Source organism: Leptodactylus fuscus, unplaced genomic scaffold, assembly GCF_031893055.1.
Source record: "Leptodactylus fuscus isolate aLepFus1 unplaced genomic scaffold, aLepFus1.hap2 HAP2_SCAFFOLD_61, whole genome shotgun sequence".
In the NCBI taxonomy this organism is placed as follows: Eukaryota; Metazoa; Chordata; class Amphibia; order Anura; family Leptodactylidae; genus Leptodactylus; species Leptodactylus fuscus.
In genome coordinates this window covers 481,598-496,045 of record NW_027440642.1, presented here as the reverse complement: position 1 = coordinate 496,045, position 14,448 = coordinate 481,598, and the positions used below count along the sequence as shown (strand labels likewise).

Genomic DNA, 14,448 nt, shown 5'->3' with positions numbered 1-14,448 from the left:
GTAATATTGATGGTCTGTCCTTAGGATACAACAGCCAGGACCTCTGCAGATCAGCTCTTCCAGGACCTCTGCAGATCAGCTCTTCCAGGACCTCTGCAGATCATCTCTTCCAGGACCTCTGCAGATCAGCTCTTCCAGGACCTCTGCAGATCAGCTCTTCCAGGGCCTCTGCAGATCAGCTCTTCCAGGACCTCTGCAGATCAGCTCTTCCAGGACCTCTGCAGATCAGCTCTTCCAGGGCCTCTGCAGATCAGCTCTTCCAGGACCTCTGCGGATCAGCTCTTCCAGGACCTCTGCAGATCAGCTCTTCCAGGACCTCTGCAGATCAGCTCTTCCAGGACCTCTGCAGATCAGCTCTTCCAGGGCCTCTGCAGATCAGCTCTTCCAGGACCTCTGCAGATCAGCTCTTCCAGGACAGCGTGGCTACAGGTAACATTTCTTTCCATACAGTGTGTAGCAGTAGGTTTAGGCAGTGCGTCGTTGCACATCGTATGGCGGGTGAGCTGCATGGCTCCCCACATGTTATTACCGTTAGCCGCTCTGTCTCGGTATTGCTGATCTGCAGGGTGCTGGCGGTCCTGATGGCGGGCCCCTAGAAACAATTCCACTAGCGGGCCTAAGACACCCCAGTCTGACACTGCCCGAACTCCACAGTGCACAAGGAGGCTCTGCATGTGTAACAATTGTCACTGGCCCCCAGGGGCCCCAATGATGACATCTTGTGAGTCAGCTAATCACAGGCTACAGGGGGCGCCACTGCCCACATTGAAAGGTCATTGTTGAAGACTGGGGGTGACTGGGGGTTCTATTGAACATTTGACACCGATTCTAAGCCGTACAATTCTCCTCTTACACTCTCTGGCCAGTGACAGGTCACATCGGGACTTCTCTTCAGTCATGGCGGGAATTCTCCTCAGGTTGTGGCGACTCGGCAGGGACTCCTTTCCTACACGGCGCAATGTTACGGGCGGTTCCGAGCAGTAATACGTCCAGGTGAGCCAGGTGCGCGGAGGGATCAATGCCAGCCGACCTATTACATTATTCATGAGAAAAAGGGCCGGCCGAGGCTTGTAACGTCACAGCTGTCAGGGGGCGCGGCCTGGGATGTCTGTGTTCCTATTGGCCAACTGAGCTAAGATGTCATGAATATGTAATTAGCCGGAGGGAACCAGGAAGCGGCTGCGGCCCAGGCGCCTCCCGCGGGACGAGGATCGAGGATCTGCCGGATACGGGGCAGGTGAGGCGGGATGACTTTCTGGGGGGAGTCGTGTGAGGATGCGGGTGATGTCCGGGGGGCGGCGCTCAGTGATGGCTGAGGTGCCCGGTGCCCCGGTCTGTGCCCGCCCGGGTGTGGCTGCTCTCTGCCGGGTACAACAGGTGTGAGGCTCGGTGGGCGGGCGGTAAGTTCCATCTTCCTGTCACCGACCTGCAGCCCTGGAAAGTTTCTGGGTCAGCCGTTGTGTTAGTGACGAGCTCCTGCTACAGGTGTCTCTGGGGTTCGTGTCGGGGGTTCGGGATGTTCTTCTGGAATCTTCCTGCGGCTATTCTAGTTAGGACGTGTTCACACTGCGTCTCCTCATGCAGCTTTCTAGATGGGTTTTGTGCCACCACTCGCCTGAAATCTCATCACAGAAGTTTTCCTGTCACTGATCTGGATGAGAATTATTGCCACAGATATGAAGTGCGGCTCAGTAAGGGCGTGCGCCAAACCGTAGGGAAATCTATCAGGCCTCAAAATCCGCCAGAAATCATAAGGCTGTGCGAAAAAATTATGGAAATAATCCAATAACACGGGGTAAAACGTTTCTCGCTCTATATTAGACTTTTACTCCGATCCCGACTGCCATGCAAGAAGAAAAAGCGTCAATGTAGCCGTAGTGTGAATAATCTCCGAATGAGAATGTAGACGCACATCAGAGAAGCCGCGATCCCTGCGCAAAACCCTACTGGATTATACAGAGCCGCGAAAAGCGGATCCGCAAAACCACTTGTAGCGTCTCCTCCGCTCTGTGCAGCAAATATGGAGAAGAATAAGATCCATAATGTGCAGATGGTCCTGTGTATACTGTATAGTGTGCTGCGGGTGGTATATAGATGTGGCTACAGTCCTGTGTATACTGTATAGTGTACTGCGGGTGGTATATAGATGTAGCTACAGTCCTGTGTATACTGTATCATGTACTGCGGGTGGTATATAGATGTAGCTACAGTCCTGTGTATACTGTATAGTGTGCTGCGGGTGGTATATAGATGTGGCTACAGTCCTGTGTATACTGTATAGTGTACTGCGGGTGGTATATAGATGTAGCTACAGTCCTGTGTATACTGTATCGTGTACTGCGGGTGGTATATAGATGTAGCTACAGTCCTGTGTATACTGTATAGTGTACTGCGGGTGGTATATAGATGTAGCTACAGTCCTGTGTATACTGTATAGTGTACTGCGGGTGGTATATAGATGTAGCTACAGTCCTGTGTATACTGTATAGTGTACTGCGGGTGGTATATAGATGTAGCTACAGTCCTGTGTATACTGTATAGTGTACTGCGGGTGGTATATAGATGTAGCTACAGTCCTGTGTATAGTGTGCTGCGGGTAGTATATAGATGTAGCTACAGTCCTGTGTATACTGTATAGTGTACTGCGGGTGGTATATAGATGTAGCTACAGTCCTGTGTATACTGTATAGTGTGCTGCGGGTGGTATATAGATGTGGCTACAGTCCTGTGTATACTGTATAGTGTACTGCGGGTGGTATATAGATGTAGCTACAGTCCTGTGTATACTGTATCGTGTACTGCGGGTGGTATATAGATGTAGCTACAGTCCTGTGTATACTGTATCGTGTACTGCGGGTGGTATATAGATGTAGCTACAGTCCTGTGTATACTGTATCGTGTACTGCGGGTGGTATATAGATGTAGCTACAGTCCTGTGTATACTGTATAGTGTACTGCGGGTGGTATATAGATGTAGCTACAGTCCTGTGTATACTGTATAGTGTACTGCGGGTGGTATATAGATGTAGCTACAGTCCTGTGTATACTGTATAGTGTACTGCGGGTGGTATATAGATGTAGCTACAGTCCTGTGTATAGTGTACTGCGGGTGGTATATAGATGTAGCTACAGTCCTGTGTATACTGTATAGTGTGCTGCGGGTGGTATATAGATGTGGCTACAGTCCTGTGTATACTGTATAGTGTGCTGCGGGTGGTATATAGATGTAGCTACAGTCCTGTGTATACTGTATAGTGTACTGCGGGTGGTATATAGATGTAGCTACAGTCCTGTGTATACTGTATAGTGTGCTGTGGGTGGTATATAGATGTAGCTACAGTCCTGTGTATAGTGTACTGCGGGTGGTATATAGATGTGGCTACAGTCCTGTGTATACTGTATAGTGTACTGCGGGTGGTATATAGATGTGGCTACAGTCCTGTGTATACTGTATAGTGTACTGCGGGTGGTATATAGATGTGGCTACAGTCCTGTGTATAGTGTACTGCGGGTGGTATATAGATGTGGCTACAGTCCTGTGTATACTGTATAGTGTACTGCGGGTGGTATATAGATGTAGCTACAGTCCTGTGTATACTGTATAGTGTACTGCGGGTGGTATATAGCTGTAGCTACAGTCCTGTGTATACTGTATAGTGTACTGCGGGTGGTATATAGATGTAGCTACAGTCCTGTGTATACTGTATAGTGTACTGCGGGTGGTATATAGATGTAGCTACAGTCCTGTGTATACTGTATAGTGTACTGCGGGTGGTATATAGATGTAGCTACAGTCCTGTGTATACTGTATAGTGTACTGCGGGTGGTATATAGATGTAGCTACAGTCCTGTGTATACTGTATAGTGTACTGCGGGTGGTATATAGATGTAGCTACAGTCCTGTGTATACTGTATAGTGTGCTGCGGGTGGTATATAGATGTAGCTACAGTCCTGTGTATACTGTATAGTGTGCTGCGGGTGGTATATAGATGTGGCTACAGTCCTGTGTATACTGTATAGTGTGCTGCGGGTGGTATATAGATGTAGCTACAGTCCTGTGTATACTGTATAGTGTGCTGCGGGTGGTATATAGATGTAGCTACAGTCCTGTGTATAGTGTACTGCGGGTGGTATATAGATGTAGCTACAGTCCTGTGTATACTGTATAGTGTACTGCGGGTGGTATATAGATGTAGCTACAGTCCTGTGTATACTGTATAGTGTACTGCGGGTGGTATATAGATGTAGCTACAGTCCTGTGTATACTGTATAGTGTACTGCGGGTGGTATATAGATGTAGCTACAGTCCTGTGTATACTGTATAGTGTACTGCGGGTGGTATATAGATGTGGCTACAGTCCTGTGTATACTGTATAGTGTGCTGTGGGTGGTATATAGATGTAGCTACAGTCCTGTGTATAGTGTACTGCGGGTGGTATATAGATGTAGCTACAGTCCTGTGTATACTGTATAGTGTACTGCGGGTGGTATATAGATGTGGCTACAGTCCTGTGTATACTGTATAGTGTACTGCGGGTGGTATATAGATGTAGCTACAGTCCTGTGTATACTGTATAGTGTACTGCGGGTGGTATATAGATGTAGCTACAGTCCTGTGTATACTGTATAGTGTACTGCGGGTGGTATATAGATGTAGCTACAGTCCTGTGTATACTGTATAGTGTACTGCGGGTGGTATATAGATCTAGCTACAGTCCTGTGTATACTGTATAGTGTACTGCGGGTGGTATATAGATGTAGCTACAGTCCTGTGTATACTGTATAGTGTACTGCGGGTGGTATATAGATGTAGCTACAGTCCTGTGTATACTGTATAGTGTACTGCGGGTGGTATATAGATCTAGCTACAGTCCTGTGTATAGTGTACTGCGGGTGGTCCTGTGTGTGTGTGTATATATATATATATATATATATATATATATATATATATATATATATATATATAGCGCGTTTCGGCAGCTCTTAAGCTGTCCTGCTGCTGACCTTGTTACTCATGCTGTGCCTGTGATTGTTCTGGCATCTCAGCAGCTCGCTGGGACACCATATAATGAGCGTGTTGTTGGCCCCGTCAGCTCCGCTTGAGGAGAACTCTGTGACTTCTGGCTCCTTCATAGATCTCGTTGTTTGTGACAAATTAGATTTTCTTTTTCCTGCCATGTTTAATATTAGCAAACTGCCAATGTGGAGTAAAGGTGATTCCTATCCAGTGTGTCAGCACTGGAGCAGATTAGATAATATGCAGATGCTTGTACACAATGGACTGAGGGTTAGCTGAGTATTACATAGAGAGATAACAGACCTGGGACCTGAGATAAGCGGCTGCAGGAGCAGTGTAATATAGTATGTGACCATAAATCCAGAACAGTAGTGAAGCCATGTCATGTACCGGGATACAAAGTAGCCGATGTGTTACTCCAGGTTACGGAGAATCTATGGGACATGTAATATAGTATGTGACCATAAATCCAGAACAGTAGTGAAGCCATGTCATGTACCGGGATACAAAGTAGCCGATGTGTTACTCTAGGTTACAGAGTATCTATGGGACATGTAATATAGTATGTGACCATAAATCCAGAACAGTAGTGAAGCCATGTCATGTACCGGGATACAAAGTAGCCGATGTGTTACTCCAGGTTACAGAGTATCTATGGGACATGTAATATAGTATGTGACCATAAATCCAGAACAGTAGTGAAGCCATGTCATGTACCGGGATACAAAGTAGCTGATGTGTTACTCCAGGTTACAGAGTATCTATGGGACATGTAATATAGTATGTGACCATAAATCCAGAACAGTAGTGAAGCCATGTCATGTACCGGGATACAAAGTAGCCGATGTGTTACTCTAGGTTACAGAGTATCTATGGGACATGTAATATACTATGTGACCATAAATCCAGAACAGCAGTGAAGCCATGTCATTTACCAAGATACAAAGTAGCCGATGTGTTACTCTAGGTTACAGAGTATCTATGGGACATGTAATATAGTATGTGACCATAAATCCAGAACAGTAGTGAAGCCATGTCATGTACCGCGATACAAAGTAGCCGATGTGTTACTCTAGGTTACAGAGTATCTATGGGACATGTAATATAGTATGTGACCATAAATCCAGAACAGTAGTGAAGCCATGTCATGTACCGGGATACAAAGTAGCCGATGTGTTACTCCAGGTTACAGAGTATCTATGGGACATGTAATATAGTATGTGACCATAAATCCAGAACAGTAGTGAAGCCATGTCATTTACCGGGATACAAAGTAGCCGATGTGTTACTCCAGGTTACAGAGTATCTATGGAACATGTAATATAGTATGTGACCATAAATCCAGAACAGTAGTGAAGCCATGTCATGTACCGGGATACAAAGTAGCCGATGTGTTACTCCAGGTTACAGAGTATCTATGGAACATGTAATATAGTATGTGACCATAAATCCAGAACAGTAGTGAAGCCATGTCATGTACCGGGATACAAAGTAGCCGATGTGTTACTCCAGGTTATAGAGTATCTATGGGACAAATCTCATCCAAATCCGCTCAGTGGTTTCTGTGATTGAGGAACAAACGTCCAAACTGTCACATGTATAGTAGTAGTAGGATGGGATATATAGTGTACTGTGGATGGTCCTGTGTATATAGTATACTGTGGATGGTATATAGATACAACTACTATGGCTATCATCCGGGTTCAGTTTCTTTTGCTTTTTATTGTAGATTATCCAATTGTCTTAAAAAAAAAAAAAAAAAAAAAAAAAAAAAAGTCAAAATCCATAAAAAGAATCTCTAGATGCGCAGACACTTCACGGATGCGCAGACACTTCACGGATGCGCAGACACTTCACGGATGCGCAGACACTTCACGGATGCGCAGACACTTCACGGATGCGCAGACACTTCACGGATGCGCAGACACTTCACGGATGCGCAGACACTTCACGGATGCGCAGACACTTCACGGATGCGCAGACACTTCACGGATGCGCAGACACTTCACGGATGCGCAGACACTTCACGGATGCGCAGACACTTCACGGATGCGCAGACACTTCACGGATGCGCAGACACTTCAGCAAAACCTGTGACTCTGGTGGGGTTTATTTTTATTTATTTTAATTTCTTTTCTTTCGATGGTAAAGTCTCCGGATCTGAGCGGTGTCGGCTCTCCCTGATCCCGGTAACGGGGGGCTGATCAGTCTCAGGCTTGGACTACTCAGTGATTTTGGCTTGGAAATCCGGTGGTGCAACCAAAGCTCACCGCGGCGACTGCATCATTAGCGTAAGTGGAGTCGCTCTGACTGTCATGTAATGGCGGCGCTGGGTTTTCTGCGTCTACGAGCCCTCGGTCAGAGCGACGCCGTTCATTTACATTAGTGCAGGCGCCGCCGGGATCTTCGGGCTTGTAACTACAGTTGTCAGGTAGCCCGAGCCTAAACTGCTCAGAGTCACTCACACAAAGGGACAGATGATGGTGTGAATTCTGCCATACAATGGTAGTGAATAATCTGCAGTTCTTACCATTGTGGACTTGTACTAACTGCGCAGTGTGAACAGGCCCTGAGATGACACCTCTTTGTAGCTCTTGTTTGGGCACATTCTCAAGGTTTAGGTAAAGCTGCACCCTTAAGGGTATGTCCGCACAGATTTTTGCAGGCTGAAATAAAAAATTGCTTCAGGGATTAAGAAATTTTTTGGCTTTTTTTTGTTTTCTGCACCTTCACTTAAAAAAAAAAAAAAAAAAAGCTTGCGTTTTTTGCAGACACTGTGTCAAAAACCAAAAGCTCTTCCCATTGATTTCAGTGAGGTGAGAAAACCAGCGAGAGGGAAGAACAATTCTACTGACGCCCATTGAAATGAATGGAAGGTATTTTTTAGGGTGGATTTCAAAATCTGCTTGTAAAAAACTGTGTGTGAACATACTCTGATATCTTCATGCAGTTTCTGGCTGTACTTTAGATGTGACATGTGCTAAATAAACTCCTGTAAGGGCCTTTGCAGACAAGCGCGGTGCGATTCGCCGTTCTATCAGGGTTTTTTCTCGGATGGCGCACTGATCCATTAATTTTGGCCCAATTACATGTGAATTGCGCAGTCTTGTGTGTGAGCCGACAGTCCGCGCCACAAGCCTCCTGTTCCTGTCTGGTTTTGCAGCCTTCCATCCCCGGCTCCTATTCATTGAATGAATGGGACTGCGGAAACATGACTGATGCGTGACAGGCGGCACACGGGTAACATTGGTCGTGTGCAACTGGCATCAAAATAAGAAACTGCACCATGTGAATGCCCTCTAAAGGGCTCCACAACTGGTATCCAACCAATAGGACTTGCACAAATACCCCTAAGGGCACGCTCACTTGTGGCAGATAATTGCAGAAATGTTGGTATCTGACTGACGCTTGCAAAATGTATTTATGAAATAAATGAGGAGCCGATGGTTATACTGAACTGCCGCAGATTTACCGTGTGTGAATATATGGGAAAGACATTACTGTGCAACAAAGCGGTATACACATGGCGCGCCTGCGCAAGGGAAGCGCTCACTGGCTGAAGAAAGAAAAAGTAGAGACTGCGCATGCGCGAGATAAAGGAAAGAAGGAAAACAGAGAAAAATGGGGGAATAGAGGCCGGATATGAAGAGATGCAGAATGTGTACTGGTCATGTGAAGAGGAATAAGGATTCATTCTCAGTACCCCCAATCACAGACCCCCACCCCCCCTTAAGGCACGGTGCAGGCCATTGTCAGCTGTGATTTTCATGGCTAGCGTTCTGTTGCGATGGCCCAATATATGGGCTTGTCTATAGGGCCAGAGTCTGGAGCACACTCAGGCCAGGTCCTATACCTATCTGTGTGGACCGGGTCCTATACCTATCTGTGTGGACCGGGTCCTATACCTATCTGTGTGGACCGGGTCCTATACCTATCTGTGTGGACCGGGTCCTATACCTATCTGTGTGGACCGGGTCCTATACCTATCTGTGTGGACCGGGTCCTATACCTATCTGTGTGGACCGGGTCCTATACCTATCTGTGTGGACCGGGTCCTATACCTATCTGTGTGGACCGGGTCCTATACCTATCTGTGTGGACCGGGTCCTATACCTATCTGTGTGGACCGGGTCCTATACCTATCTGTGTGGACCGGGTCCTATACCTATCTGTGTGGACCGGGTCCTATACCTATCTGTGTGGACCGGGTCCTATACCTATCTGTGTGGACCGGGTCCTATACCTATCTGTGTGGACCGGGTCCTATACCTATCTGTGTGGGCCGGGTCCTATACCTCTCCGTTTAGTGGGCCGGGTCCTATACCTCTCCGTTTAGTGGGCCGGGTCCTATACCTCTCCGTTTAGTGGGCCGGGTCCTATACCTCTCCGTTTAGTGGGCCGGGTCCTATACCTCTCCGTTTAGTGGGCCGGGTCCTATACCTCTCCGTTTAGTGGGCCGGGTCCTATACCTCTCCGTTTAGTGGGCCGGGTCCTATACCTCTCCGTTTAGTGGGCCGGGTCCTATACCTCTCCGTTTAGTGGGCCGGGTCCTATACCTCTCCGTTTAGTGGGCCGGGTCCTATACCTCTCCGTTTAGTGGGCCGGGTCCTATACCTCTCCGTTTAGTGGGCCGGGTCCTATACCTCTCCGTTTAGTGGGCCGGGTCCTATACCTCTCCGTTTAGTGGGCCAGGTGTGCACAGACATCCCCTGACCAGGCGCACGTACGCCACGATTTCCAGTGGTAACTCTCACTACTTGTGCGTTATCGGCAGGGCTCTTCGGCTGTGTTCACATTTGTGTCTTCATTTTTTACTAGTTTCACTATTCTTGTAGTCTCTGCTGCAGACGCCTTGTGTGAACAGGCTCGTGAAACTTGTAGAGGTTTTCTCTGGGTGTCGTGTATAAGTTGTGGCAGATGACTGCACCTATGGGGGGGGGATTAGGTCATGTGTGCCAGGGTCAGTGTATAGTTTGGGCTCTTCACCTATAGACGCCCCTGGGGCTGGCGTATTCCTTTCAGCAGTGTATACAGGTCTCCTCCCGCTGGTATATACAGAGCGCAGTCAGATGCCGGTGTGGTGACTCTTGTACAAGTGTTTATTTGGGTGATGGGTCCTGCGATGTCACCTGACGGTGCAGGGTATATACTGGAGAGCACGCACGTCTATCCCTCGCTAGAGAACACAGCTGCGTAATATTCAGGTGACTCTTGAATGATCCTCTATCATAGTCACATGGCTACCTGCTGTAGGAAACTGGCAACAAGCCAGTGTGGCCACCCAGAAAAGTATGGCCACCACCAGAACAGACTGAAAATGACTTTTTTTTTTTTTTTTTTTTTTTTGCAGTTATTGTAAAAAAATTTTTTTTTTAATTTCAATTTTTTTTGAAAGATTAGTTAGACTTGTTTCTATGGTGATCCGTATCACACCTGTGCACGTAGAAACGCAACTCGCCAGTCTTTATGTTACCTGCATGTCATGTTGGGGGGGGGGGGGGGGGACACTGACATTGTCTACTCCGGTGATTAACCCTATGTGAGGTCGCAGTGTAGAGGACGGAAATTACACAAGACCCCCCCCCCACACACACACTGCAGAGAAAAAGCCGTGTGAGGCCTGATGGATGGGCCCACGTCCGGGAATTACTGCTGATACCCATATACTACCGTATAATGGTATTGTGTATAATACCCGTATACTATGTGTCCATTGTATAAGGCGCACTGTGAAAATACCGTGTATGATATAGGGTTATATGATATCGGGATAGATGATATAGTTACAGTGGTGGCCAAAAGTATTGGCCCCCCTGCAATTCTGTCAGATAATCCTCCTGTTCTTCCAGATAATGATTGCAATCACAAACTCTTTGGTATTATTTTCATTTAATTTGTCTTCAATGGAAAACCACAAAAAGAATTGTCAAAAAGCCAAACTGCATATAATTCCACACCAAACATAAAAAGGGGGTGGACAAAAGTATTGGCACTGTTTGAAAAATCATGTGATGCTTCTGTAATTTGTGTAATTAACAGCACCTGTTACTTACCTGAGGCACCTAACAGGTGGTGGCAATAACTAAATCACACTTGCAGCCAGTTGAAATGGATTAAAGTTGACTCCACCTCTGTCCTGTGTCCTTGTGTGACCACATTGAGCATGGAGAAAAGAAAGAAGACCAAAGAACTGTCTGAGGACTTGAGAAGCAAAATTGTGAGGAAGCCTGAGCAATCTCAAGGCTACAAGTCCATCTCCAAAGCCCTGAATGTTCCTGAGCCACCGTGTTGCCCCCATGGCTGCTGTTTTCCTCCATACGGACGCTGTCTCTTCCAATTGATAATGCCAAGAATGTTTTCTCTCTACATCCAGTAGATATCGGAATAAATGGTATAAGGCCCTTCAAGGCTCGTCTGGGATCAGACTAACAGACCGCTCGTAATTCCTGTTGTGTGAATCCTCAACTTTTTATTTGACAACTTTGTGCCCTTTGTGACCCCCAAGGACCTGCAATTTCCCTTCCTAATATCAGTGAGTCGCCATGTAGCCCTTTCCAGAACAGCGCCCCCTCCCCCCGCAGAGCTCACCAATGACTTCTTGTTGGTCCTAAATGAATCCTCACTAGATTTCTAATAAATCAGACAATCTTTAAAGTGAGCGTGCCTGCCGGCCATTGATGGAGGAGTCGGCGACTTGTACCGATACCACAACCTGATTTTCTTTTTTTATGTTCATACATACAAAAGCCAAAATTCAGTGGCCCGTAAATGTGGGGGGGGATGTGCAAAATGTTCAATTATTACTTGTAATCGAGGTAAAGCGGTCAATTCAATGTGATTTTTGGTTAGTGTCATCATTGTCCAGCCTTGCCTAAAGCCACACATGGTGAAAATGGCTAAAAACACTACAGGAAAAAAAGCAGCAGAAACACTTCACCCCCCCCTTCCCCCCGCACCCCCCATCCTATAAGTCCATCAGGTTTACACATGAAGTTCTCCGCCACCTTTATTCTTCAGCATGTGGATGGGATTAAATGGAATCTTATTGGTTTTACTGGGACTGTAAACGCTCCGAGCCCCCCCGCCCCACCCCCGGGTTACAATATTTGGCCTCAGCCCTAGGATCCCTGGAAAGGGACAATCTATTAGGGTAAATGACTTGAATTGTAAGGGTTAATTTTATCACTAAGAAGAGAAATCCCAGGATGTTATTGTGTCTTATCATCTTATCTAGGTGAACTTTGGTCGTCTGGTCCTCCATAATGGTGGAGCAGTGTGGGGGAGGGGGTGCTGGGATTCTGAAAGGATTTAGGGAAGGGCAGCGACAAGTTCCAGGTAGTTCTGTCTTTGGCTTCGCAGCTTTTGAGTCAGTGGCGTGCTCTCCGAGTCAGTGGCGTGCTCTCCGAGTCAGTGGCGTGCTCTCCGAGTCAGTGGCGTGCTCTCCGAGTCAGTGGCGTGCTCTCCGAGTCAGTGGCGTGCTCTCCGAGTCAGTGGCGTGCTCTCCGAGTCAGTGGCGTGCTCTCCGAGTCAGTGGCGTGCTCTCCGAGTCAGTGGCGTGCTCTCCGAGTCAGTGGCGTGCTCTCCGAGTCAGTGGCGTGCTCTCCGAGTCAGTGGCGTGCTCTCCGAGTCAGTGGCGTGCTCTCCGAGTCAGTGGCGTGCTCTCCGAGTCAGTGGCGTGCTCTCCGAGTCAGTGGCGTGCGCTCCGAGTCAGTGGCGTGCGCTGCTTTGTCTTCGGCATCATCGGCCCTTGTAGGACAGCAATTTATGGCTACAAGGTGCAAAACACAGGGAAAGTCTTCACTTTCCATCGGCCATAACATTAATACCGCTGGTGACAATGGTATATGTTGAGGACTACAGTATTAGATTTCAAGTGACTGGTCAGGTCTTGAAGTTGGTTTGTTGGGAGTGGGAATAGTGGGCAAGCGTAAGTATCTAAGCAACCTCGACAAGGGCCAGATGACTTTTCCAAAACTGCACGTCTTATGGAGGGTTTCTAGTATGCAATGGTTGGTGCACCCATGAACATGCATTGTGCAGATTTCAGTCATGTCAGATCTTGTGTGAATCACTTGTTCCTTTAAACATGTCTTTGTACAAGGAGGCTCCTACATGGTCTTGTCATTTCTGTTGGATACTTGAGTGATGGCGTTGGATGTAAATTAAGAGCAAAGCAGTGAGATCTGAGTTTCTTGGTTGATGATACCCTGAGGTGTTTGGTTGATGATACCCTGAGGTGTTTGGTTGATGATACCCTGAGGTGTTTGGTTGATGATACCCTGAGGTGTTTGGTTGATGATACCCTGATGTGTTTGGTTGATGATACCCTGAGGTGTTTGGTTGATGATACCCTGAGGTGTTTGGTTGATGGTACCCTGAGGTGTTTGGTTGATGATACCCTGAGGTGTTTGGTTGATGATACCCTGAGGTGTTTGGTTGATGGTACCCTGAGGTGTTTGGTTGATGATACTTTGAGGTGTTTGGTTGATGATACCCTGAGGTGTTTGGTTGATGATACCCTGAGGTGTTTGGTGGTTGATACCCTGAGGTGTTTGGTTGATGGTACCCTGAGGTGTTTGGTTGATGGTACCCTGAGGTGTTTGGTTGATGATACCCTGAGGTGTTTGGTTGATGATACCCTGAGGTGTTTGGTTGATGATACCCTGAGGTGTTTGGTTGATGATACCCTGAGGTGTTTGGTTGATGATACCCTGAGGTGTTTGGTTGATGGTACCCTGAGGTGTTTGGTTGATGGTACCCTGAGGTGTTTGGTTGATGGTACTCTGAGGTGTTTGGTTGATGGTACTCTGAGGTGTTTGGTTGATGGTACTCTGAGGTTCTTGGTTGATGATACCCTGAGGTGTTTGGTTGATGATACTCTGAGGTGTTTGGTTGATGATACCCTGAGGTGTTTGGTTGATGGTACTCTGAGGTGTTTGGTTGATAGTTGATGATACCCTGATGTGTTTGGTTGATGATACTCTGAGGTGTTTGGTTGATGATACCCTGAGGTGTTTGGTTGATGGTACTCTGAGGTTCTTGGTTGATGATACCCTGAGGTGTTTGGTTGATGATACTCTGAGGTGTTTGGTTGATGATACCCTGAGGTGTTTGGTTGATGGTACTCTGAGGTGTTTGGTTGATAGTTGATGATACCCTGATGTGTTTGGTTGATGATACCCTGAGGTGTTTGGTTGATGGTACTCTGAGGTGTTTGGTTGATGGTACTCTGAGGTGTTTGGTTGATGGTACTCTGAGGTGTTTGGTTGATGGTACCCTGAGGTGTTTGGTTGATGATACCCTGAGGTGTTTGGTTGATGATACGCCGAGGTTCTTGGTTGATGATACGCCGAGGTTCTTGGTTGATGATACGCCGAGGTTCTTGGTTGATAATCTGAGGTGTTTGGTCGCTAGTTTCTTCTTATACTTT

General features: G+C 47.0%; 1 protein-coding gene across 3 annotated transcripts in view; it reads left to right on the top strand.

Moving 5' to 3' along the window:
• The first annotated feature begins 1,170 nt into the window (after positions 1-1,170).
• The window catches only part of LLGL2 (LLGL scribble cell polarity complex component 2), an 84,929-nt gene continuing 71,651 nt past the window's right edge, over positions 1,171-14,448 (top strand). For all 3 annotated transcript variants that reach the window (XR_012713048.1, XM_075261908.1, XM_075261907.1), the window contains exon 1: positions 1,171-1,237. The gene's annotated coding sequence lies outside the window, so the exon portion shown is untranslated. The remainder of the gene's footprint in view (positions 1,238-14,448) is intronic.